The following is a 24,115-nucleotide window of genomic DNA, read 5'->3' as shown; positions in this document are numbered from 1 at the left end:
CCATGGGAACTGGGGTGGGGCCCAGTATTTTCATTTTTGACAGGTTTGGTAGGTCTATGCGGGATAGGATGAAGAAGCAAGCACTGGATGGTGAGAAAGAGACTGGGCCAAAAAGGTTAGTAGAGACCCCCAGGTCCTAAGAGAAGAGGAGACTTGAGGAATTCTCAGTTTGTACCCTAGTGATGCACCCACAGCTTTAGACCAGTGATATTTATCTTTTATAAATGCCTGGAACGTAGAGTGCAGAAAGCTGGGGCTTCTCTGTCAGCCTTCAAGTTTTCAAATTCCTTTATAACATTGTGACTTCTGGCAGATCATTTAACTCTCTAAATCTCAATTTCCTCTTTGTCAAATTGGAATAATGAGCATATATACAGCATAAGATTTCTGTCACAATTAAATATATTAATGCACATAAAGTCTTGACACAGTACCAGTATTATGTCATCTGGACATACAGTAGATGTTCAGTAAAAATACCGAGGAATAAATAAAAAAAGAGAAGTATTTTCTCTCTCCTTTTTCTCTCTATCAGATTCCAGTTTTGCTAGGAGAAGACCCAGCGTAGTGTCTCCTGTAGCGTATCTCCTTCTTTCATTGGACTTAACAGGAGGGTGTTCCCTGTCTTCTGTGCCTCTGTATGAAGTTCTCCGCCTCATCCAGTGATCAAGGTTACCGGAGAACATGCTTACCTCACCACAATGTGTTCCCCATGTGGTTGCCGATAAATGGCTAGTCCTGGCAAACTGGATGGGAATGGCAGGTAACGGTGACATTAAAGTATACATGGGAAAAGCGCTCATGTTCTCACTTAGGGAAGTCAGAGAGGGAACCACTTGTTCTGCACTGAAATTATACAAGAAGGCATGGTGACCTCTGGTTTACATCAGGGAAAGAATGTAAGCAGTTTCCTTGCACATGATTCTTGGGAAAATAGCCTTGGAGGAAATTATTTATGGAGTGATTTTATGTAGGGCTGTAAGACAAATTATACTACCAGCAAATGAGGTCAGAGGAGCAGGAAGGATTGATGGTAAAATGAGTGGCTTGCACAGGACAGCTTGCCTTAACCATACATGAACCTTGAAACAGCCGATGATACTTTTTAAAGTGCTAGGTTAAAAATGTGTCACTTTTTCTTGAAACCCCTGGAGCTAAACCTGGCATTTTACTTTGCATGTGTTTTATATTCATATATAGCAGTTTTTGAAGTATAACAGTAAAAATAGCATAACTAGACATTTTATTAAGAAGTGGGGCACATGGAGACTTTTTAGTATTGCTATGTAGTATTGGTCTGTTTTGAGGGTTTCCATTCAAATGCCTAGGAGGGCTAGGCAGGGAGTGATAAAGACTCTAGGAGGACAAAAGCAGGGAGACGAAAGGGAACAGTGACAGCTGTCTCGAAAGATATACATACACTCTATATACAAGGGGACTGCTCCTTCTTAGTGCTAGTCAATGAAGGTTTCAGAGTGGACAGATCTTTTGGCTTTTCAAAGAGACACTAGAAATCTAAAATTTTGTATGATGTGTAATGTTGCCTGATTGCTTAATAATGAATAAATTTAAAAATCAAATAAAGCTCACCCTTGAATCCTGCCTTCATTAAGTGACTTCTGTTTTATGCAGACATTGCACTACCTATGTTAGGATTCCCAAACCTACAGTCCTTTCCTCTGACTTTGTACATTGAAGCCAGGCCAGTCTTTCCACACACTGAGCAGCCAGCACCTTGTCCATTAGCACTTGTAGAGGGTGCTACAGCCAGCCTAGCTCTGTTTAGGGGAAGTCTTACAGACACTGGTTTTAAGATCAGACAGATCTGGAATTAAGGCCCGTCTCTATCACAGGACAAGCTTCCACACTCTTGTCTGAACCAGTAACTAGTAGCTAGTTTAAAACGTTATTGCAAAGATTAGATGGAATTATGTATTTAATGTCCTTAGCATAGTTTTTTTTTTAATGTTTTATTTATTTATTTGACAGAGAGAGAGAGACAGGGAGAGAGGAAACACAAGTAGGCTTCCCGCTGGGCAGGGATCCCAATGCAGGACTCCACTTCAGGACCCTGGGATCATGACCTGAGCCAAAGACAGACGCTTAACAGCTAAGCCACCCAGGCGCCCCACTTAGCATAATTCTAAGCACAGCAAATACTCAATAAACATGAACTGTTATTATTATTTCTACCAAAAATAAGTACTCCCACTAACTTTATTCCCTCATTTGACCCTTTCTCCCTCCTTCATTTCTGCATTACCCCAACTCTTGACCACTCAGATTTGCCCCAGGGTACATATCCTTTGGTTCAAGGTTCAGCTTCTCTATTTCACACCCCAGCACTCTGTTAGGCATGAATCCTCTTTTCTCATTATTCTTAATGAGTGACCCTAGACACTAGTGAAATTAAGAAGTACAGAATAATAGAATCTTTTATTTTTGGTGTCATTTGGGTCTTTAACATACATCAGTTTCAAATTTCTTGCCTAGAATTCTTTCATCTAAGGTCCCTTACAGAGTTATGCTTGCCTTGTTTGAATCCTCCCAGAGGTGGGCCACTCACTACCTGTTAAGGAACCTGTTCATTACAACGTTCTTTGTGATGTTCAACCCAAATCCACCTTCCTACAGATTGTAACCATTATCTCCAATTTTCCTTCTCTTTGGAGGAGAGTAAAATGTGGATAAAAGAAAGAGTATAGCGGGCTATCGGCATAGATGGCTTAAGTTCACTCCTCAAAATAGGCCATAATGAAAGTCAACACAAACTTTTATCTGAGTTACCGAGGTGTTCTATTCCTGACTCTGCAGAGTAATACAAATTACATATGTATATGAAATGCATATGTGAACTTAAAACTAGTATACATAAAAGAAAACTGTTTCATACAATATAGAGAATAGCATCTACCAAGTTTTGTTTATCTCTTTACACAGAATAACAACACAAATTGTTAATGTTAAGTAATTGTTATTTAATAAAAGTACTAAGTACAAACTGTATGTCTATATTTATCTCCTACTGTTTGCCGTGAAGTATAACGGTATGGCTGAGTGCTCTTTTCAGTAATATAGAAACCAATGTTTACCATATTCATGAAGGATCATTTGGCTGGTGTTTATCCCAAGCTAAGCTGTGGGCTACTTGCAAATCTAAAGATTTGAATAAATCATTATGACTTTGCATGCATTGACATAAACTTGGAGGATGGCATTTATGTTCATAAATTAAGCTTAATCAACATTTATTGAGCACCCTCTACATATCAGGTAGTTTTTTTAAGCACTGGGAGTAAATGGGGAATAAAAATCTAGTTCCTTTCCCCCAAGATTTATGGTGTAAAGACACCTAACCTGATAATTTCACAATAATATGTAGATACCACAGTTGGAAGGAATGCATGGAACACATGAGAGTGGAGAGATAAAAGTTCAGCAAAACCTCTTTGAATGAGATGATATCTCATGTGAGTCTTACAGGTTGAGTAGGAGTTAATAATGATACTCAAAGTTTATTGAGCATAAATTGTGTGCCAGGCAGTAATCTAAGTGCTTTTACATGTCTTGGCTCATGAAATGTCCATGTGAATGTTATGAAGTCAGTATTACTATCCATTTTACAGATGAGAGGCTCCTAGTACAGATGGTTAAATGGCTTCAGAAGTGTCACTTGACTAGTGAGCAGGCAAAGCAGAATCTCAACTTTAGCTGTCTGACACCAGGACTCATAGTCACCACAAGGCATCACCTTTATTTTTGGCAGATGAAGACATTTGGGAAGGTCATGCCTAGCAAAGGGAACAGCATGAGCAAAAACAGAGTAAGAGGAAAGGATCAGCAGGTACCACTAGATCATAAAGTATAAGGCAAGAAGGGACAGGAGACAATCAGGGGACTTAAGGAGTAGAAGGTTTTTGAGAAGGTGATCCTCCTCTGGCAATTTAGAAGATGAACCTAAGAATGGCAAGACTTCAGCAAGGAGCCCATTATAAGGTCTGTTTAATGGTCCAGAGAGGAGATGTTGGAGAGAAGATGAAAGGAGAGGGAACTCTTCAAATTGACTGGGTTGACTTTTCTGCCGGTTTGGTGGAATGACATCAAAGTCACATTTAATCTAACATTAGAAACAGAATGTGACATTTCTGGCAAATGCATGTTTGTGGAACAAATACCCTGTTCCACTGTTAGGCATTTTATATCAACGAAAAGAAAAAAAAATCTGTATAAGCTTTTACAAATTATCTTTTCCTCACAGGCTCATAAACTCTCTCACTGCAAATTCTCTAACTAGGGAGTTTTAGGGGCCTAACTCACTGATTAGGGAGAGAACAATGTGACGATGGGTTGAGCCACCTGCAGGAAGGAAATGAGACATTAGGAAATAGCTCATGAAGAACTGGACATGTTCCCAAGAGAATATGATTAACTTTTCACTGGAGAAAGGAAACTGTAAGAGAGTCATCTAGGTTCAATGTACCTGAGGTATGTCATGGTCCCTGGGGCAGACCCTCATTCTCCTGAGCACACAGCTAGACAACTTTCCCAGACTTCCCTGTAGTTAGTTCACCATGTGACTGAGTTACAGCTAATGAAATGTGCCTAGAAGGACTTTTACCACTTCTAGGTTTGAAGAAAAAAAAAAAAAAGAAAGAAAGAAAGAAAAGAAAAAAAAATCCTCTCAGCCCTTTCCGGATGTTAGGCAAATGGGCATGGTGACCTTGGAAGACACATGTTGAGCAAAATGAAAAAAGCTTGAGTCCCTGAATCACCACTTGGAGGAGCCCAGCTTACCAGTCAAGCATTCTTTGCATTTTACCTGTGGAAGAAATAAGCTATCATGTTAAGCACCTAAGATCTGGGGATTTCTGTTAGAGCAGCTAGCACTGACTTAAAAAGAAAAAAGTCAATGACTGTATTAGTTATGTGTGTGCAGGGATCTTGAAAGGTCAGAAGCCCATCCGGATAAATCATACCCTGAGCTAAAAAGACAATCAAGAAACTGAACTCAGAAAATGTAGATGCTAAGAGCTAGTGAGATCATTCTGTCTTTCAGAGTCCAGAGTGCTCACCATTACACAATGGAACCCCTACTCATTCTGTCTTTCAAGCTTGAGTAAAACATTCTTCGACAGCATTCGAGCCCCTCACTCTACGGCTGTGGTTATAAAGCATTCTTCTGATAATCATTTGACTTTCATTGCGTAACAGAAAAACCAAGAGCTTTAGGGCATGAACCCCAGCTTTGCTGCACACCTGCTGCTGAGTGAACTTGAGTTACTTCACCTCTTAGAATGTCAGTTCCCTCTTCTACAAAATGAGAATACTAAAAATACCTCAAAAATAAAAGACCTAGGAGGAGGAAGCAGATTTAAAGGTGTACAAAAGGAGGCAAGAGAGCATTTTAAAGACAACTCTAAGAGGAAACCCCAATGCACCCATTTACCTTGCCCTACTCTAGAGCTTTGGTTGTTCCCCAGGGGATATGACATCAATACAGAGACAGGAAAACCGAGACAGGAAACTGTAGTGGTGAGGCAGTTGGGGGCAGTGGCTGAGCCCAGATTTCTGAGACTTTCGGTGTCTTACTAGCCAGGTAACTAGGACAGTTTTCTAAGCTTCAGCTTCCTTGCCTGCAAAACAGAGGCAATGACAGAGTGGAGATCATGCAGTCAGATACCCTTTGGAATGTATAGCCAAGTGCAGGGCAGATGGTGGATGTTCAACAAATGTTAACTTTGCTTTTTCTTTTCTTCACATAAGGAAAAGCATGCTCTGAATAGCATGTTTAAGTGAGCATGGTCTGCAGGTCCAGAGCCTGGAAGTCCAGGCCCACCCTGATTTGCTCATTGTAGGCCGTATTTTAAATCCACTAACTTCAGCTTCCAGTTTTATGGCATAGAGAAAGATGACCAGCTCTCTCTGCCTTCTTTCCAGGTCCCTGTGAGGTTGAAACGGATTCTACTGGATAGCCCTTCCTTCAGAAGTTGAAAAGTGCTCCATTAAAAGTTAATTATTAGAGTGTTATTATCAGAGACATACATGTGACTTGTGGACCTTTCTTCTTCCCTTTCCCAATCCCCCTCAAATGTTTCCATGTTCCAATTGCCTCGTGCCTTTCCCAGAAGCTTGTCACATATACCGGGGTTCCCTTTTGAGAAGGATGAGGCTGACATGAGTTGAAGAGAGCATATTCAGCCCACCCCAGTGACCCTCGGATTGGGTTTCTGGCAGGCAGTAATGGTCAGACTTGTCTTCAGTGTCATTAGGGTGGTTTACAGGATAGATTTGCAATCAGAAATATTTAGGAGTAAATGCTGGTATTTCACATTACTAAGTGTGGGACCAACGGTAACTTGTATGTCAGTTCCCCCATAGCTAAAATAGGCATAGTAGTATGATTCCATAGGGTCACTACAAGGCTGAATTAGTCAATGATGATACTTGGCATGTTCTGAGCACTCAATGTATTGAGGGTTATTGTTATTAGTTTTCCTGGCTTTGGGTGCTCCATCTTCTAAGAGCCTTTGGGAAGAAACAGGGAAACATGCGGTAATTGCTGCTGGCATAGCTGGTACTTGTCATATTTAAACATTGCCTCTAATTCTGTGTTGAAATATAAACACTGAAAGCTGTTAGGTTTTGTTGTTGTTGTCTTGCTAAAATGATATATATCTTTGAGAAGCTTTTAAAGCCTCAAACTTCTCTTTCAGCCAAAGCCTGCCTCCACTTGAAATGATATTCTTTTATTCATTCACTTTGGCTTAACTGACAAGAATGTTCACACTTCATTTTACATTGGCTTTCTTCCCCTTCCTTCTCTGTGATGTCCTGCTATGTGCTGCAGACACAATGTTTTCAATACGGACTCCTCCGCCTGCACTCTTCCGTGCCTTGGCTCACTCTCCGCATACTATAGAGGCAAGGGTCTCGGAGTCACTGACAGGATGTGTGGGACCTTGCCGTATTAGAGCCTTATGTCTTCCAGGTCTTACTTTCCTCATCTGCAAATGAAGAGAAGGAACTAGCTTCTAAGATCCAGATTCTGGCATTTTAGAACTAAATTTATCTTGCATTTGCTCATTCATTCTTTCAGCGAATAAGTATTGATTTTATTCTATGCATAGGTTTCCTTGATAGTAATTAACTTGCTGTCATGTAATTATTTGCATCTCAGTGCTGAGGACATAGATATAAACTGACATGATTTCTGTCTTGAGAAGCTTGCAGTCTTGTACAGGGGTGCAAAAAGACAACTGCACTCTAATAATCTAATTACTGCAATGGAGACTTGTACACGATTCAGACCAGAGTATCAGAGAGGCTGTGGCCAGGAATGGGTGAGGGGGTTGTGTGGCCACTGACAGTAACTTAACTAAGCAAATGAGAGGCTTATTTAATTATTAACTCATGGTGCTCTTGCCCTCCAGAAGCTCACAGTCTAAGTTAGGATACAGACACACAAATGATCACAATTCTGTATGTCAAGTTCTATAATAAAGGAACAGAACAAGGTCATCTACATACAGAGGAAGAGAAAATTAGTTTGGCTCAACCTACTATCCCTTTCAGGTGTGAAATTGTTTGATTAAAATAAACCTGGGGGAAATTAAACTAAGGAATATAGTTTTAAAATGATGGCAAAAATGTTTTAATTTATGTTATGACTATTTATTGTTTCTTATACACTAAACACTGTGCCAGGCATGATTCAATAGTATATAAGATACTTCTCTGAACTTACGGCATAGGAGGGAAACCAACAAAAAATGAAACCTAAATTTAGAGCCAGACATTTAGAGCCAGAAGACCAGACTTGTTGCCCTAGGTTCTTTACTTATTAGCAGTGTGTCACAAAGAAAACTACTTGGCCTCTTGAATTCATTCACCCTGGTGGGCAAAATGGGATAATAATGTACAAGGGAAAGTAGTATAAGAAATAAGATTTAAATAAACTAAAGTTTGTGAAAGCGCTTTGTGAGATGTTAAGGACTCTACACATGTTAGTGATCATCATAAATGAAAAAGAGGGAATTGGTTTTGCTCAACCTGAGATGAGAGAAAGCAATGATTCCCTAATACAGTGACTCATCTGTCCTCAGGGCTTACAGGTCCTGTATATCCTGAGGACTTCCAATCTCTTTTTCCTGATTAGTTGTTTTTTGTTTTGTTTTGTTTTCAGCTGCTGATCAACAACAACTGCTTTCTGGACTTACCCATGTGGCCATCTCCCTAGCACTTCAGACTGGCTTGGCATGGCCAAAATTAAATACAACATCATCTTCCTCCCCTCACTTCAGACTTTCTCCTGCTCCCATACTTCCCACCATAGTGAATAGTCCCCAAACCAGAACGTCCTCCTCTCTCAGCCCCCTATCTATTGATCATCAAGTCCTAGATACTTATCTGCTATCTTCACCTCTTACTTCAGACATCATCATCTCTCCTTGGACTAGTGCAATAGTTTCTTTGGTGGTTTCACTGCCTTGAGACTCTATGCTCTGCCCCTGCTCTTAGCTGTTCATCTTACTGTTCCTAGAGTGATCTCCCTGGAAGGATAACGTGATCGTGTCATTCTCACTCTTAAAAGGCTTCGTCGATTCCTCATGGCCTACTGGGTAATTCAAGCCATGAGGCAGAACCACAGTAATCTCCGTGGATCTGGACCCTGCCTTCCTTTCCAGCCTCAGTTTTTACCAATTCCTTATTTACCGAACTACTTAAAGTAAACTAATTACTCTTCTCTGTGCCTTTGCTCAAGATCTTCCATTGGCCCAACCAAGAAATCTCTCTTCTATTTGCTTGTCAACCACGATTAGTGAAGTCAAAGTTCATCTCAAATATCACTTCTTTATTTTATTTTTTTTAAAGATTTTATTTATTTGACAGAGAGAGACACAGTGAGAGAGGAAACGCAAGCAGGGGGAGTGTAGAGGGAGAAGCAGGCTTCCTGCCAAGTGAGAGCCCAAAGCAGGGTCAATCCCAGGACCCTGGGATCATGTCCTAAGCTGAAGGCAGACACTTAATGACTGAGCCATACAGGCGCCCCTCAAATATCACTTCTAAGAAGGAATTCTTGGGTTTCTTCTCTTACACCTGTCCACTATACACACAATATAGCGGTATATAAATCTAACATAGTCTCTGTCCCACTGTACTTCAATATATCTGAGCAGGGACTAGCTCTTACTCATTTCCATACCCTAGCACTCAGCTTGGGGCAGGTATACAATGGTTGTTTGGCAAAGTCTGAACTGTCTTTTAGTTCCTCTAAATACTAAGGAGGCTTCTTCTTAAGATATGTCTATATTTATATGCATCTAAAAAAAAATTCTAGTAAGTATTTTCTATCAAAATAGCTTGATTTCTGAGACTTTCAAAATAACAGAGCTTTGGAATATTGAAGGGGGATAGAGGAGGGGGAGAAAAGAAATGAGATGAGGAGAAAGTGGAGAAAGAAGAGGGAGAAGAAGGGAGGGCAAGAAGAAGAGATGAACAAATTATCACGGAAACAGGTGAAAATACAAATGCCTGTAACATCTAGAAAATGTTTAAAAAACACTTTGTAAAGTGGGAATCCTGTACTAGGTATCTGAGCCCCACTAAGCAAACCCTTTGAAAAGATGCACTTTCACCTAGACCTAGAGTTTGAGTTCCCTCTAATGCCATAATAACAATTTATATTTATTTCAACACTTCATAAATCATTCCTTAGGAAGCCCTCCTGGTAATATCATCTCACCCAATTGTGTAGTGATGGGTTATCCTGTTCATCTGGCCACTGGCAGTGGCATCACTGGGTGTAGATCTACAAAAGAGTTGCTGAGAGACAATATTGTGTAGCATTTAGAAAAGCCAGCTGTTTTGTGAGCATAACTCATATCTCATCAATCTAGGACTAAAATAAGGATATACTTCTTTGTGCTGATTTTGTTGTGGTTGCTACTTTTGTTTGATCTCAATTTGAGATTAAAAAAAAAAAAAACTCATTAGTTTTATGGCTCTCTCCCCAGTTGTCCCCATGACTTCTGAAGTACCCAAATAGCAGTCTCTATGTGGCTTCAGCAAAAGGAATCACAACACTAGGCTCTCTCCATTCATCTCTCTTCCTCTGGACTCCTCATCTAGACCCATGGAGTATGGTTAGATTCTAGATGAGGAAGAGTCCATAGAAACAGTCTCTATTGTCTATAGAAAACAACGAGCAAAATGAATTGCTATCACTGATTGAGGAAGATTATCTTTTGTTAGCTTTTATCTTGGCTGCGGATGCCAGTGTATAAACACGGCCGGTGTTACAAAAAGCAAGCCTACTTGTGGGACTTCTAGCAAATTATTAGCTACTGATGGCACTGATGACTTCAAAGAAGGCAAAAGACTCTCATGGAAACAAATGCTGATCGACTGTGACACAAAAAATAAAAAAGTAACTAAGATTAGTTTCACTAAGCTAATTGTCGTGGTATGGTGCATACATTAGTTTTCATTTTGTCACTTGTGTAGACAGATACCATTATGCTGGTCAGATACTTACTTGTATTTCAAGGATAACAGATATATAACTTGCTTTAGGATGAGTGTGATAAATTGTTGCCTGAGCATTGCTGGCATTATTCTTGATATGGTTCTTAGGCTTCACAAAGGCATTAAGGGAGATTGAAGTTAGACATTAAGAAACATAATCACTGGCAGTACTGGAGAAATCTCTATCTCTGTCAATATTGAAATGCTTCAGAAATTCTTACCTATCTGAGACAGATTAGGAACTTTCCTGGCAAAGAATGGATTATGCAACTTTCAAACATCTCCTCTGAGACAGGGATTTTATAATATTCTGGAAGATACTGATTTTATCCATCCATCCATCCATCCATCCATCCATCCGTTCGTGCACCCACCCATGATTTACTGAACTCTCACAAAACTTAAGAACTTGTGCTTTTATAGGTAATGAATATATGAACAAAGAAAGCCCTGCCCTCAAGGAACTCAGAGTCTGGCGGTGAGAAATGGACATATAAACCAAATCAGACATATAGGAGGAAGAGTTATGCAGGTAACTAAATGGGAGGAGGAGGGTACTCTAGGCAGGGAAGTAATAATGTATGCACGGAGATGTCAAAGCAAGAGAATATGACCCACTCCCGCTGCTCTGTAGCTGAACTCAGAGTCTTTATTATGGAGCTAAAAGAGGAGGGCTTGGGGACATTTGTAGGGATCAGATGATGGAGGCCCTTGTTTGTGGTGGCTCTGGCAGTGGGGCACCCAGCTCCCCTTCCAAGAGAGATCCTGCTACAAAGAGTATTAGCTGGTTGATAGCCTCCAGAGACCACACTTTGGGGTTCACATTGAGGTTTCATGTTCACAGAGATGCTCCCAGCCAGTGTCTGAGCCTGTCAGGGGTACCAAGAGCTGAGCCATTCCTGTGTCCAACAGAGGACTCCTCTAAAGAGCAATCGCTGCACTGGCGCTCCCCATGTGATCTGACCATGACTTTCCTGGAGCTGCACTGCAGTGTCCAGCACTTCCTTCTGTTTCTTGTTCGCAGATGTCCAGTCCTGATACTCTGCCTACCCCAGCTACTCTCTTCCCCTTATGCCTCAGAGGGGTTTTCTTCTACAAATTGATTGTACTTCTAATTCTGCCTTGGTGCCTGCTTCTTGGAGAGGTTGAAACTGAGAGTATGCTGTGTGACTTTGAACTGAAGACAATGAGAAGCAATGGAAGGGTTTTGCACGAGGACAGCAAGTGATAAAACCTTTGTTACAGAAAGATTCTTGCAGCTATAGTGTGGGGGACCAATATAGAAGAGTAAGACTTAAGGCAATGAGACTCATTAGGAGGAAGAAAAAAAATGAAGATTTTGAGTGGAGCAATAGTAGAGGACAGAGGAAGAAAGGACTTAGAAGAGAGAAACTGGGGTAGAAACAATGGGGCTTGATGATCCACTGGTTGCCAACTGCAACAGAGAGGGGAAATGAAGGATGATGGGAGCATCTAAATTATTAAGCACAGCCATATTCCTAATCTTGAGGAATTCTTGGGAGATGACTTGCTACTGGTTACTCCTCACATGAAATGTAGAAAAAGGAAGTTGGCAGCTGGCTATGCCCCTTCTGCCATACTCCCCTCCACCCCCCACCCCCACTGGAATGGACTCTGGAAAAAGACAGCACCGAAGAGTCCTCATCTGGGACTGAGCTGAAGGCTCAGAAACTGTGCCTCTATGGGGTTAGTTAACACTTGAGGGTTGGTAGGAAGAGATGTGTTTGAGGCAGGGCAGACATGTCAACCCCTCCAGCATAAGGTTGTAGGAAGCTATATTAGTTTCCTAGGGCTGCTACAATAAAGTACCTCCACAAGGGCTTAAAAGAGCAGATATACATTATCTCAGTGCTGTAGAGGCTAGAAGTCTGAAATCAAGATTTTGGCAGGGCCACCCTCCCCTCACTGATGACTCCAGGGAAAAACATGTTCCTGATTTCTTCCTAGCCTCTGGCAACCTCTGGCAGTCCTTGGCCTTCCTTGGCTTGCGGCTGCATTGCCTCCATCTCTGTCTCTGTCATCACATGGTGTTATCCCTGTGTGGCTTCACATCATTTTCCCTTTGAGTGTGTCACTCTCTGGGTCTCTCCTCTTCGTATAAGAACACTAGTCATACTTCATTAAGTGTTCACCAGTACAACTTCTCATTAATTAATTATAGCAGCAAGGACCTTATTTCTAAATAGGGTTATATTCTGAGGTTGCAGAAAGACATGATTTGGGGGAGGTCACTATTCAATTCAGTTCAGAAGTTCCAAGTAGAAGCTTACCAAGACTCTCAACCCTTTACTCTCTCACCCTAAAACTTTAGTATTACCTTAGGTGATTGTGAAAACTACTTTTAACATCTGATTCTGGCTCTAATGTCTTCCCTACAGTACCCGTTTCAGCATATATGTCTTTGTAATTCTCTACAAAGCACAGGAGGGGTGGATACAATAGTCTGACCAGGGCTTACTATAGGTATCAGTGCAGGTGTTGTAAGATCGTCCCTTAGTCCATCTAGGATTTGTCTCAAGCCTTCATTCACTTCTTTTTCTCCAGTCTTTCCCAAGGCCTAGGGAAAAGGAGAGTGTTATGCTGAACTTCAAAATTTCCTTACTACTTTTTGGACATTTATTTCCTTTCCTGGTTGTTAGAAGTTCGCCTTACTTGATCAAGCATTGGTATGACTATGTAATGGACAATTTTTAGACAATTTAGAGAACATCTGTCTTTTTTTTCTCCCAACAAACCTAAACATCAAGATTATTGTCTAGTTATAAACTTGAAAAAAATCAAAACTCAAAACAGCTGTGACCCATTGGTTCTTTGAGGAAGATACTAGTCCAGCGACCCTAGCATCCCCACCACCTTCTCCTTTGCCTCCATTTAGGTTCCAAGGGAGACAACTGCTCATCTTCCTTGACTGCCTTTCAAAGGATTCAGTTTTGGTTACCAACGCATAGGGGGAAGTTGGCTTGGGTACTTTAAGAAAGTTTTGGATTTTCTTAATAAAAGAGAGAGACGGCTGGCACCTCCTCCCTCCGCTTCCTTCTACCCTTCCTAGATTAAATAAAGATGGGTCCCTGCCTGCTGGAGCAGACATTGTGGAATACTGAGGCAGAGGCTAAAGTGATGTTATTGAACCCATGAACCAATGTCAATAGCATATATCTCCAACTTCTTAGATTATAGTACGGAAAATTAGAAGTCTGACAAATGAATCCTTAACAGTCCTCTTGCCAAAGCAATGCCAAAACTGGTGAGGATTTCCAAGCCAAAAGGCATGACAACTACCTTGGCATCGCCCCTTTAACATATTCCCCACATTTTCGTCACTCAGAAATATGTGCTGTAGTCAAGACCTTGTCCTAAGATTTTCAAAATTTGATATGAATGTGGCCACAGAAGATAAGAATGAAGAAAGAATAAAGATAGGATAGGGTTGAATAGAATAATTGCTAAGTAAAATTTCAAGTTTTGAGTCACTAGAAGAATTGCATTTGCCTCTAGGACATTTTTTTTTTCATTTTGCTTTAGGATACATTATCAAAATGGATCAGGCGTAACACTGGGACTCCCCAAGGTAAGTATTATATATTAAAAATGGGATAAATAAAAAAAAATAGACCCTTTAGTAGTGCAAATGTGAAACAGATGCCTACCCTTTGTCTCGGGACAGTATGAAGCCAACATTAATCTGAAGGCAGCTGTTACATTCGGAATCATAAATTGTTTCCCTAAACTGGAGTTGTGTTTAGAAGTGGCTTACCTTTTTTTTTTTTTTTTTTACTTGTTCTTATTGAATTCTTGCAGCAGATTATGATGAGCAGAGAGGAGAAGCAGAAAACCTTGAGCAGACCTGAAGAGGTATGGTCTTGTGGTCAAAATGCAGCACAGAGCTGGAGAGAGAGCCTTCGTGTCAACTCTGGCCCTAGCCCCGTCCCAAATCCCAGGAGTGGAATTTTTAGAACTATAGGAGAGAGCACTGCTGGCAGACATCTAGACAGTGTGATAAGGAATATCTTCAAGAGTAACAATCAGGAAGATCCTGTGGCTTGCTTTAAGGAGAGAAAGAACACAATGGTTACCACTGCTTCCACTGTGGCAAGAAGACTGGTTCAAGAACACAAGTCCGTGTGAAGCTCAGGAGCTCCCAGATATAATGGTGAGCACTTTGCAGGCTATAATGGGATCTGATTCTAGAGTCTTATAATTTGGGATATTACTATAGACATGACCTGGCATCTTGTTGCCGGGGGACACCTACTACAATACTGTTTAGAATACATCAATGATAACCAATGATACTTTAGAAACCTCTAGGGGTCGAACACAATGCCGGTATCAAAGTTTTATGCTTCCGCACACACTTTGCCGATGTAACTTTGCACTGCCCTCTCTCTAGATAAGTCAGCAGCCAGCCAACTCTTAGATATAGAGAGGGCTCAGCCCAAATCAGGAAAGTCATGTACTCAATCCCCGATGACCCTGGCCCATGATAAACACTTACTGTTGCACGCCGCCGAGATTTAGAGGTTATGTGTTAGGCAGTGCTATTGTGGCAACTGATAACTTTTATTCTTTAAGATGAATAATACTGGCACTACCACGGAGTATTTCTGAGTCTTCTTTTGTATTTGTTAATCTATAAAATAGGCATACCCAAACCTTCTGGACCAATGTGTTTTAAATATTAAATGCAGTAACTCAGCATGTAAGGTATTATTTCTAGAAACACTAGACATTGAATATGGTAATTTTAAGATCTCATTACAGTATAGACACCTGTGTCTCTGTCCCAAGAATCATGTTCTAATAAATATTTCTGCGTCCAAAGCCTTGTGAAGATGGGTACATGTGGGGTGTCCTTCAGTGTGCTCCAAGCTTCAGAGCTCCCTCTGATAAAGAGTCTTTCAAAGGGAATTCTAGAGCAAATCGGGTGTTTGTAGCATTGACTGTGTAGATGGGTCAGACAAAGAAGGCAGGAGGTAGAACACCACCTCCATGCTATTCAGTTGGATAGGACTTTATGGAAAAGGTGGGAAAGCAGAGAATGGAAGTAGCATAAGCTTAAGAACTGAGGAGCACTGAGTCAAAATCTGAGCTCCTGCATTATGTAGCAATGTGACTTTAAAGGGTAATCTAATCCCAGTGAACCTTGGTTTTCTCCCTGATAAATGGGAATGGAAATAAGCACCTTGCAGTATTGCTGAAAACATTAAAGGAAATACATGCATGTAAATGTCTGGAACAGAGTAGGTATTCTTGGCAACTGGACTTGAAAAATTTGACCTTTTTACTGGGTCTTGGGGCCCAAGTACTTGGGGAGCAGGGAGCCAACTGACATCACTGATGATTTCAGGTGTTGGGGAGGCAGAGGAAATTTGGAAAAAGAAAGCAGCAAAGAAGTTAGTCTCTTTTATGCTTCCGTTTAAATGCATTAGAACTTTTTTTTTTCCCTTTGCCTTGCATTACACTATATTTAAATATGAGTTGGCTCAGAACCAAAGCAGAATTTATTTTTAAATGTCCAGAACACTCAGATGACTGGTATTCTGTATATCAGCATGACATTGCCAAACACATGAAAACCTTACATTCAGTTATCAGTTTTACAGGAATACCAGTCACGATGTTGCAGCCTGACCCTGCTTTAAGTGACTTTGTAGCTTTGACTCTAAATTTTAAATATGACACTTTATATCTCCAGAGTACTCCATAACTTAGAAAACACTTTCTCAGATATTATTTCATTTTTGACCTTCTCAGCAACTCAATGGACTAGCAATTCATATCCTGAGCTTGAAGATGAGGAAACCAGCTTGGAGTGGTTAAATGAAGAGCCCAAAGTCACAGAATTATTGGATGGGGAGCTAACGTGCGAAGTTGATAAAAAGGTGAGGCATTCAATGAGACATTTTATATGCGAGGTGCAACGCTAGGCTCTTTACAATTTTTCTAATTACCACAAAATCTTCTGTGGCCATCCAACTGGGTACTTCCTCAATAGGTGCTGGCCCACCCTCCTGCCTTGCTTATTTGTTCGTCTCTAAGTGTTGGGATATGCCCGAGGAAGAATAACTCCAGCCCAGGCCTTACAGGATAACCTATGGGTAGTTTAAACTAGACATGACAACCGCATTCTCCTTTGTAGGTGTGGAGATGGGCATATGATCTAGTTTGGCCGAGGAGATGAAAGAGAAGTTTGCTGGAAATTTCTGGAAAAGACCCTTCCCCCACTCTGCCCTACTAAAATAAAATAAGAGCAAGAGATACACAAGGAGAACACCCAATCCCTTCTTTCCTGCTTTGGCTATTATAATTAGGTGACGATCTGTTGTTCACCATGAAGAAAAAGCAAAGCAAAGCAAAGCAAAACAAAAGACAGGCTGACCCCAAGCCCTGATATCCTCGAATGGCTTGATGAACCAAGCTGGAAAAGCCTGCTTTCGGATCTAAGGGAACTATTTAAAGGATCTTACTACTGAAGTCAGGTTTAGTCACATGTTCTAGCATGTGCTTTTGAAATCATCCCAGATGATACACTTCATGACTAGGTATTGTGGTCACTCTTTTGCAGATGACAGAGATGAGGAATGGAAAATTTAAGAAGTCCAAGGCCCCAAAGGTAGAAGACTTCCGATTTAGGATGTAAACTTTTGTGTGTCTGATATTGAAATTTCTGATCTTCTAAGATATGCTACAGTGCTGCTTACCCGCCCACAGGTACCTCCCATTTCCCATCAGTCTGTACAGCACAAGAGCAGGTGGAATAGTCTGACATGCGTGTCTCCAGGAACATTAGTGGATGTTTCCTGCAAAGCTTAAAAGCGGGCCAGGAAATAAAATAACCTGCTTCACACTCTGGCCCATAATGGCCCTCTCTGTGTTGTGCATCTCAGTACTAGAAAAAGCAAACCTGGAGAGTTGGGAAGACAAGAGGGCTAGGAGGTAAAAGTTCTGACTTCAAGTTCTGGCTTTACTGTTTTGTAAGAGTGTCACTTTAGGCAAATCCCTTGATCCCTCTGAGACTCAGTTTTTTCATCCATCAAATGAGAATAACAACCTCTGGCCTATTTCCTTCTGGGGTTATGGTGAAGATGACAAGAGAAGAGGCATGTAGAAACCTATTACTACTGCAGAGGATAAAAAAAAATTCTTATTACTAGAGAAGATGTCCTCGGGGCAAACACATTCTCCTCATGATCTACCATAGAGACTAAGGATACTAATGGTCCTTAACATGAGCATTACAATAATGTTATTGCTTTTGATGAATTTATAATTTGTAGGTTGTAAATTCAAACATTCTCCCTTCTGAATGCCATCCTGAAGGTTAATGAATGAAATACATGATTTTCAAATCCCAACGGTTGGTGTTAATTGGAAGCAAACACGCACCTTCAGGTTTGATCTCTCATAACAAAGACAGTCAGATAACTTAACCTCAAAGCAATTCATTACCACACCACTCACAGCTCTTGGAAGACGGTAGACATTTCAAAGGCTTTGTGGAGATGTGTGTGTATCCACCCCCCACCCCCACCTCCTTCTCTTCACAAGAGCAGTAAACTAGCAGGAAGAAAGAGAAAGAGGGAAACTTAAGAGAACTTGATGGATGATTTTTAAATAACCTGAAAATAATAAATCCATGGGATTCAACTGGAAACAACCCAAGAGTCTAATGGCTGCCGGTACTTGCTAGTGCTCCATGATATAATATTTTGCAACCTTCAAAAACATGACCTGGAAGACTACTTGAAGGAAGAGGACACTACACAGGTGCCCTGTGTAGACAGGTTAAGAGGTAATGGTGAAATGGAATGTATGAGCTGCACGATTCCAAAGTAATAAAATGTGTCTCTCACACATGAACACACACAGCCAGCTAGAAGGAACTATATAATTTGCCTTCCTGACAGAGAGAGGCCTCTGTTTTTTCTTTTAATTAAAATGTTGGATTCACCTCCTTTCCCCCCAAAGTTATAGATTAAGGACATAATTCTCAATTTTTAAAATAGTGCCCACTGATTGTGTGCCTTACTATATGCAGGCGGGGTGTAGATCACTTTGTAGGTTTCCATTTAGTGCTCCCAACAACCTTGTAAGGCAAGGACCATTATCACTCCCAAATAATTCGGATGGGGAAATTGAGAATCACAGAGAGTAGAGGGGTTATCTTGATTTTCCCAACTGGTAAATGATGCAGCCTGGAGCAGAAATGTGGTTAGCTAGTTCTCTGACCAATTAAAATTGTGTCCTCTTGGCTAGGAAATTAAGTAAGCCTCATAGGAGAATGGGGAGAGTAAGAGGCTTTACTTTGCTTTCTGGTTTTCTTCTATGAAATGAAACTGATATAAATGCCACCGGGCCAAGAGTACTTGACCTTGTGAATGTTTTCTAACTCTTGCCTCTTCCGCACTTCTCTGGAGACAACTCTTCATTTTGAAACTCCCCATCTCTTAGCAGATAATTCTGGCCACATCCTTAATAGTGGGCTCTCTGCTTTCAGCTTAGTCTTCCTTCAGTCTGTCCTTCACAGTGACCTTCTGAATACACAAATCCCATCACTTCATGACTCTACTTGAAGTGCGGCCAGAGCTTGTCCTTCAGGATGGAGCCTGCTGACCCAGCACACAGTGCAGGACCTGAGCACCCTGCCCTGGCTCCTTCTCCATCCCTCCTCCTGTTTCTTTCTCTTGCACCAAGAGAAACCAAGTGCAAGTCCCAAGTTCTATAAAATAACAAATTTAGTAGGTTATGGTTAATGTCTAAAAAAAAAAAAAAAAAACATGAACATAAGAGGAAATAGAGTTCATCACAGATAGTAAGAGTAAGCATGGTTTCATTAAAAATTTGTCTTCGTTTTATTTTCACATACAAAATCTGAGTCTGGCTGTAACATCTATATCTTATATAGATTACATCTATATCTTACATATACAGAAGCTGATGAGGCTTCATTACATCACACTTCCTATAATTCTCCAAACATCCTAAGTTGTGTCTCCTTCTGGGTCTGTCCTTTGTTCTCTCCACCTCTGACTTATCCATTGAGCCCAATGGGTATAGTGTCTAGGAACCATGATACTTTTAGGGGCTAACAAACATGTTTTAATTAAAAGAAAAAAATTAGAAGAAATGAACATAACCTAAGTTATATTTGTCTTCTTCCCAATGCAGCCATAAAATGTAAGAGAGTGTGTATGCATGTGTGTGTTTTATATCAGACAAGGACAATGAAAGCAAAAGTGCAATGGTGCCCAGGGACCATGAAAGATATAATCCTACTTTGGTTCTCCCCTCTTCCTGAAGACCCATGGTCCACATGGAGAAGTCTTGCTTGTTTTTAAAAATCTTACCCAAACATCTTCCTTCCTGACAGCCTTCTTCTAGCATTTTAATTAATGTATTTATTCATTTCTGTATCTACTTATCTCTTTCAATGACAGATTCAAACAGAGAATAGAATAATCCCCGCCAAGAATTAAGAACATTTATTGTGTGCCAAATACAGTGGTAAGTGCTTTACCACATTTGTTCTGTCTTAGCCTCACACTACAGGGTAGACATTGTTATTATCTTCCTCATTTTACACTTGAGAATACGGAGACTAAGAGAGATTGAAGGGTCCCTGTTTGTAAGTGGTAGAGTAAGGACTTAAACCCAGGCCTGCTCTCTGGAGCCTGGGGTGGCTCTGATGGGCTATGGTAGAGGAAAGGGAACCCCTCCACTGGCTTCATGACTCCAGCTGGAGGGATGCCAATTGGTATCACACCTTTGGAATTTTTCATATCTTATGCCTGCCCCTGGGTAGGGGAATGACCATGTAAGGCTGGCTCAGCCACTCTCCTCATCCTCCTCTTCCCTTTCAACCCACCTGCCCACAGAGAGCATGTTCTCCAGTCTGTCCCTTACCATTCAAGAAGCCTGGAAGCCTTCAGCACCTCTTTTGCATGTCTATCTTGAGATTCAGCAAGTCGTGTCTATAACCTCCTGTTCGGTTACAAAGCTTCCACTTCAGCTGGTCTCTCATTTACTTCCACATGTGGGCACAGGAGAGTGCTGATAGCTATTTGGGCCCCTTAAAATATCAACATGCTCCCAATCATAAGGCACAAAGACAACTCAGAGGAGGGTGTGATGAGCTGTCTTCAAGTGGGTAGAGAAGTCTTTTTGGAGAAGGAGAATTCTGAGCTGAGTTTTTTAATACTGATTTCTTTGTAGCAAAAAATAAGCACTTGTTTGAGAGGAAGAGGCTCACAGTTCCACAGCATTTTGAAGGCATCCTGATCTGCAGGTGGGCAATGACTAACTGAATAAACACCATTCTCGATGGTAGTAAATCTGTTCATTTAAATTGGTTACCTGCTAGCTCATATTCAGTGGGCTAACCATTTACATGCCTAATTTCATTTAATCTTCACAGTATCTTCTCAAGGTAGTAAATATCCTTACCTCTTTTTTTACAGATGGATAAACTAAGTTTCAGAGATGTTAAGTTGACCGCCCAAATCATCAGAGCTACTTGGCGGTACATAATTTTAATGGTAACTGAGGACTCAACCAAATCTGTCTGCTTCCAGTGTCAATCACTTTACACTGTTCATATGGTCCTCCCCCAGCATCACCGCATCTTGTACTTAGCTCCTTTATAGCTCCTTTCTCCAGATGTTGTGATTATCTATTTTGTTTTGTTTTTGTTTTGTTTTGTTTTCTGTCTCCCCATTAGAATGCAAGCTCCATGAGGGCAAGTACTGTGTTCTACTCCTTTTATTAACTTCAGTTTCTAGCACAGTCCCTGCATTCAACCAAATGCTTCTGGAGTTTTGCTACTTGCTAGGCTCAACATACAGTGTGGGACATGCTCTGGTGAGCAAGATGGACATTATCCCTAGCCTCTGATGCTGGTTTATCAGGGGAAACAGAAAACTCACAAGTTGGGCGAATCAAGTAATTACAAACTAATCTAAGTGCTGGGAGATATGGGACAAATAATGGAATAGGGTGGCAGAGAGAGGAGGAACAAGGCAGGCCTCACTGTGGATTCTAAGCTGAAACTTGAAGAATGGCAGAGTCAAGCTCAGGGTCAAACATTTCAAGAGGAGAGAAAAGAATGAGTGAAGGACTGGATAGTGGGGAGAGTCTGTATGCTCAGATAGAGGAGATGAACTGGACCAGTGGTAGATGAGATTTACATAGAACCATTTACATAGGATTTTAGTTCAAGGGCAGTAGACAGGCACTAAAAGATGACCAACAAAACAGTGAGCGTGGGGGTGAAGAGATGGAGATGGTACCAAAAAAGTTTTTTGCAAGTGAAGTTTTTTGCAAGCTTTTTGACAAAGCTTGCTGACAGGTGATTGAAAGGTAAGAGATGAGTCAAGGTTGACCGAAGAGAGGATGTGTATCATGAGCTGCTGGGTGGGTGGTGGTACCATTTGCTGGGATTGGGAAGACAGGGGAGACAGCTTGGAGGAGAGAGTATTGGGGAACATAGTAGACGTAACTTATATTTGAGATGACTAATAGAAACCGCAGTGGAGATGTAAAAATAGCCAAATGACCACGTTATACACCTCAGTGCAGAATGAAGTAAGTGAAAAATTCAAAGTAACAAACATGCATACCTTGAATGGTATAAGAAAATCAGTCACATATGAAGTGCAAAAACGTTTTACTAGGGGTGTAATCTTTTTGCCCAAGGTTGTTCCAAGATATCACCACAAGTGTGAAAAACTGAATTTCACAAATTCTCAAACTTGTGCTCATTTGTATAGTGATTATTAGAAATTAAACATGTGAAGAAAGCCTGTCTACTTTCTGCCTAATATGTATACATATATATGTGTTTTATAGATACAAGTGTATTGCCTTGGGATTTATCTATTACCTGAATTAAGAATGGAATAATAGCTTTGACTTACAACACTAATAGCTTTGACATGCTTGTCATTATTACATCTCAAAATGTGAAGATCCATAAAGAAATTTACTGGTTTTTCTTTCTTCTAAGCTTTAGTAAAGTAGATTCCCAGAAGGACTTAGGGTGTATCTTTTCCCTATTCTCCCATGATCGAGGATACATCCCTATCAAATGTCAGCTTGAGGTCATTATAGGAAGATTTTCCCATACTGAAAAAATGAAATTATTACTTAAAATAAGAGCAAATGTCTCATCCCCTCTCTCCCCCTACACTTATTTCCAATTATAGGTCTAGAAATCTCTTTAAGAATGGAACTGAGAATGAAAGATTAAGACATAAGGTTTGCATTTTCAGGACATTGCCCTACACTTCCTAACATATACTCAATTTAGACAACAGTAACCAAGCAGCTTGCAAAAGGGCAAGGCCACCTTCTAGCTTCTAGCAGGGAACAAGATATATGCAAATGAACATTTACTCTCTTGCTAAGCAAACACAGTCAGTTATTACAATGGGCCAATGGGGGAACAGTAAAAAAAATAATAATAATAACAATAGGGAAAATAAACAGAACTTAAATGAGAAAAATACTAATCATAGAACTAAATCCTTATTCTGGAAATATCATTTGAGATCACGGAGGGTGACAAATGCCATGGCGTATTTCTATATACATTATGACGGTTCCCATTAGAGGTCTGGGAAGAATATTAAAGATGCTCTGTTGAAAAAAAACTTTATAAGGAAAGTACCTGTAATTGCTGTTGGTATGATATTGATACATTTGGCCCAATAGGTAGATTTATAAGATTTATAACATAGCTCAGAGAAAAGTAAACATCTTTAGATCTGATTTTTTCCAAGAAATCTCTATATTACTCTCATAAAATACTGGTAGGAATGAGATAATGATTATGGAAATTAGCTTAGAAATGTTCTAAAGAGGGCACCTGGGTGGCTCAGTGGGTTAAGCCACTGCCTTCGGCTCAGGTCATGATCTCAGGGTCCTGGGATCAAGTCCCGCATCAGGCTCTCTGCTCGGCAGGGAGCCTGCTTCCCTCTCCCTCTCTCTCTCCATCTACTTGTGATCTCTCTCTATCAAATAAATAAATAAAATCTTTTAAAAAAGAAAGAAATGCTCTAAAGAAAAGAACTATAAAGGTTTACAGTCCTGTTTCTTACACTTCCCTCTCACCTCTACTGAAATGTAGGTAAGATTCCTGTGTTCCATCCCATCCTCTGATAGGATATAAGGCTATATTCCCAGTGTTCTGATCCTTGTGAGGATGGAAGACACTCTTCTGTGAAGAAGTAACCATTAGCTGAGTGATGTACCTTAAACACAATAATCTAACCCTGATACTCCTTTACCTCAACGCCTTTAATGGCCCTCCAGTGCCAGGAGACAGAGTTCACACTTCCTAGCAGAGTTTACAGAGCCCTTATCTTCTCTCTCTGCTTGTACCTTACAATCCAAAGAGCTGTACTCCTTAGATACTCCGTTGACTGTCATATCTAGATGTTCCCTCAGTCTATAATACAATTTCCTTTTGAAAGCCCATATCCGGAAATGTATTCTTCACTTGGCTAACTCCTGCTTATCCTTCCTTCTAGACTCAATCCAGGCCTCACTTCTTCCAGAAAGCCTTTACCATTCC

This window comes from Mustela lutreola, chromosome 1, assembly GCF_030435805.1.
Source record: "Mustela lutreola isolate mMusLut2 chromosome 1, mMusLut2.pri, whole genome shotgun sequence".
In the NCBI taxonomy this organism is placed as follows: Eukaryota; Metazoa; Chordata; class Mammalia; order Carnivora; family Mustelidae; genus Mustela; species Mustela lutreola.
Note: the sequence above shows the minus strand (reverse complement) of the source record.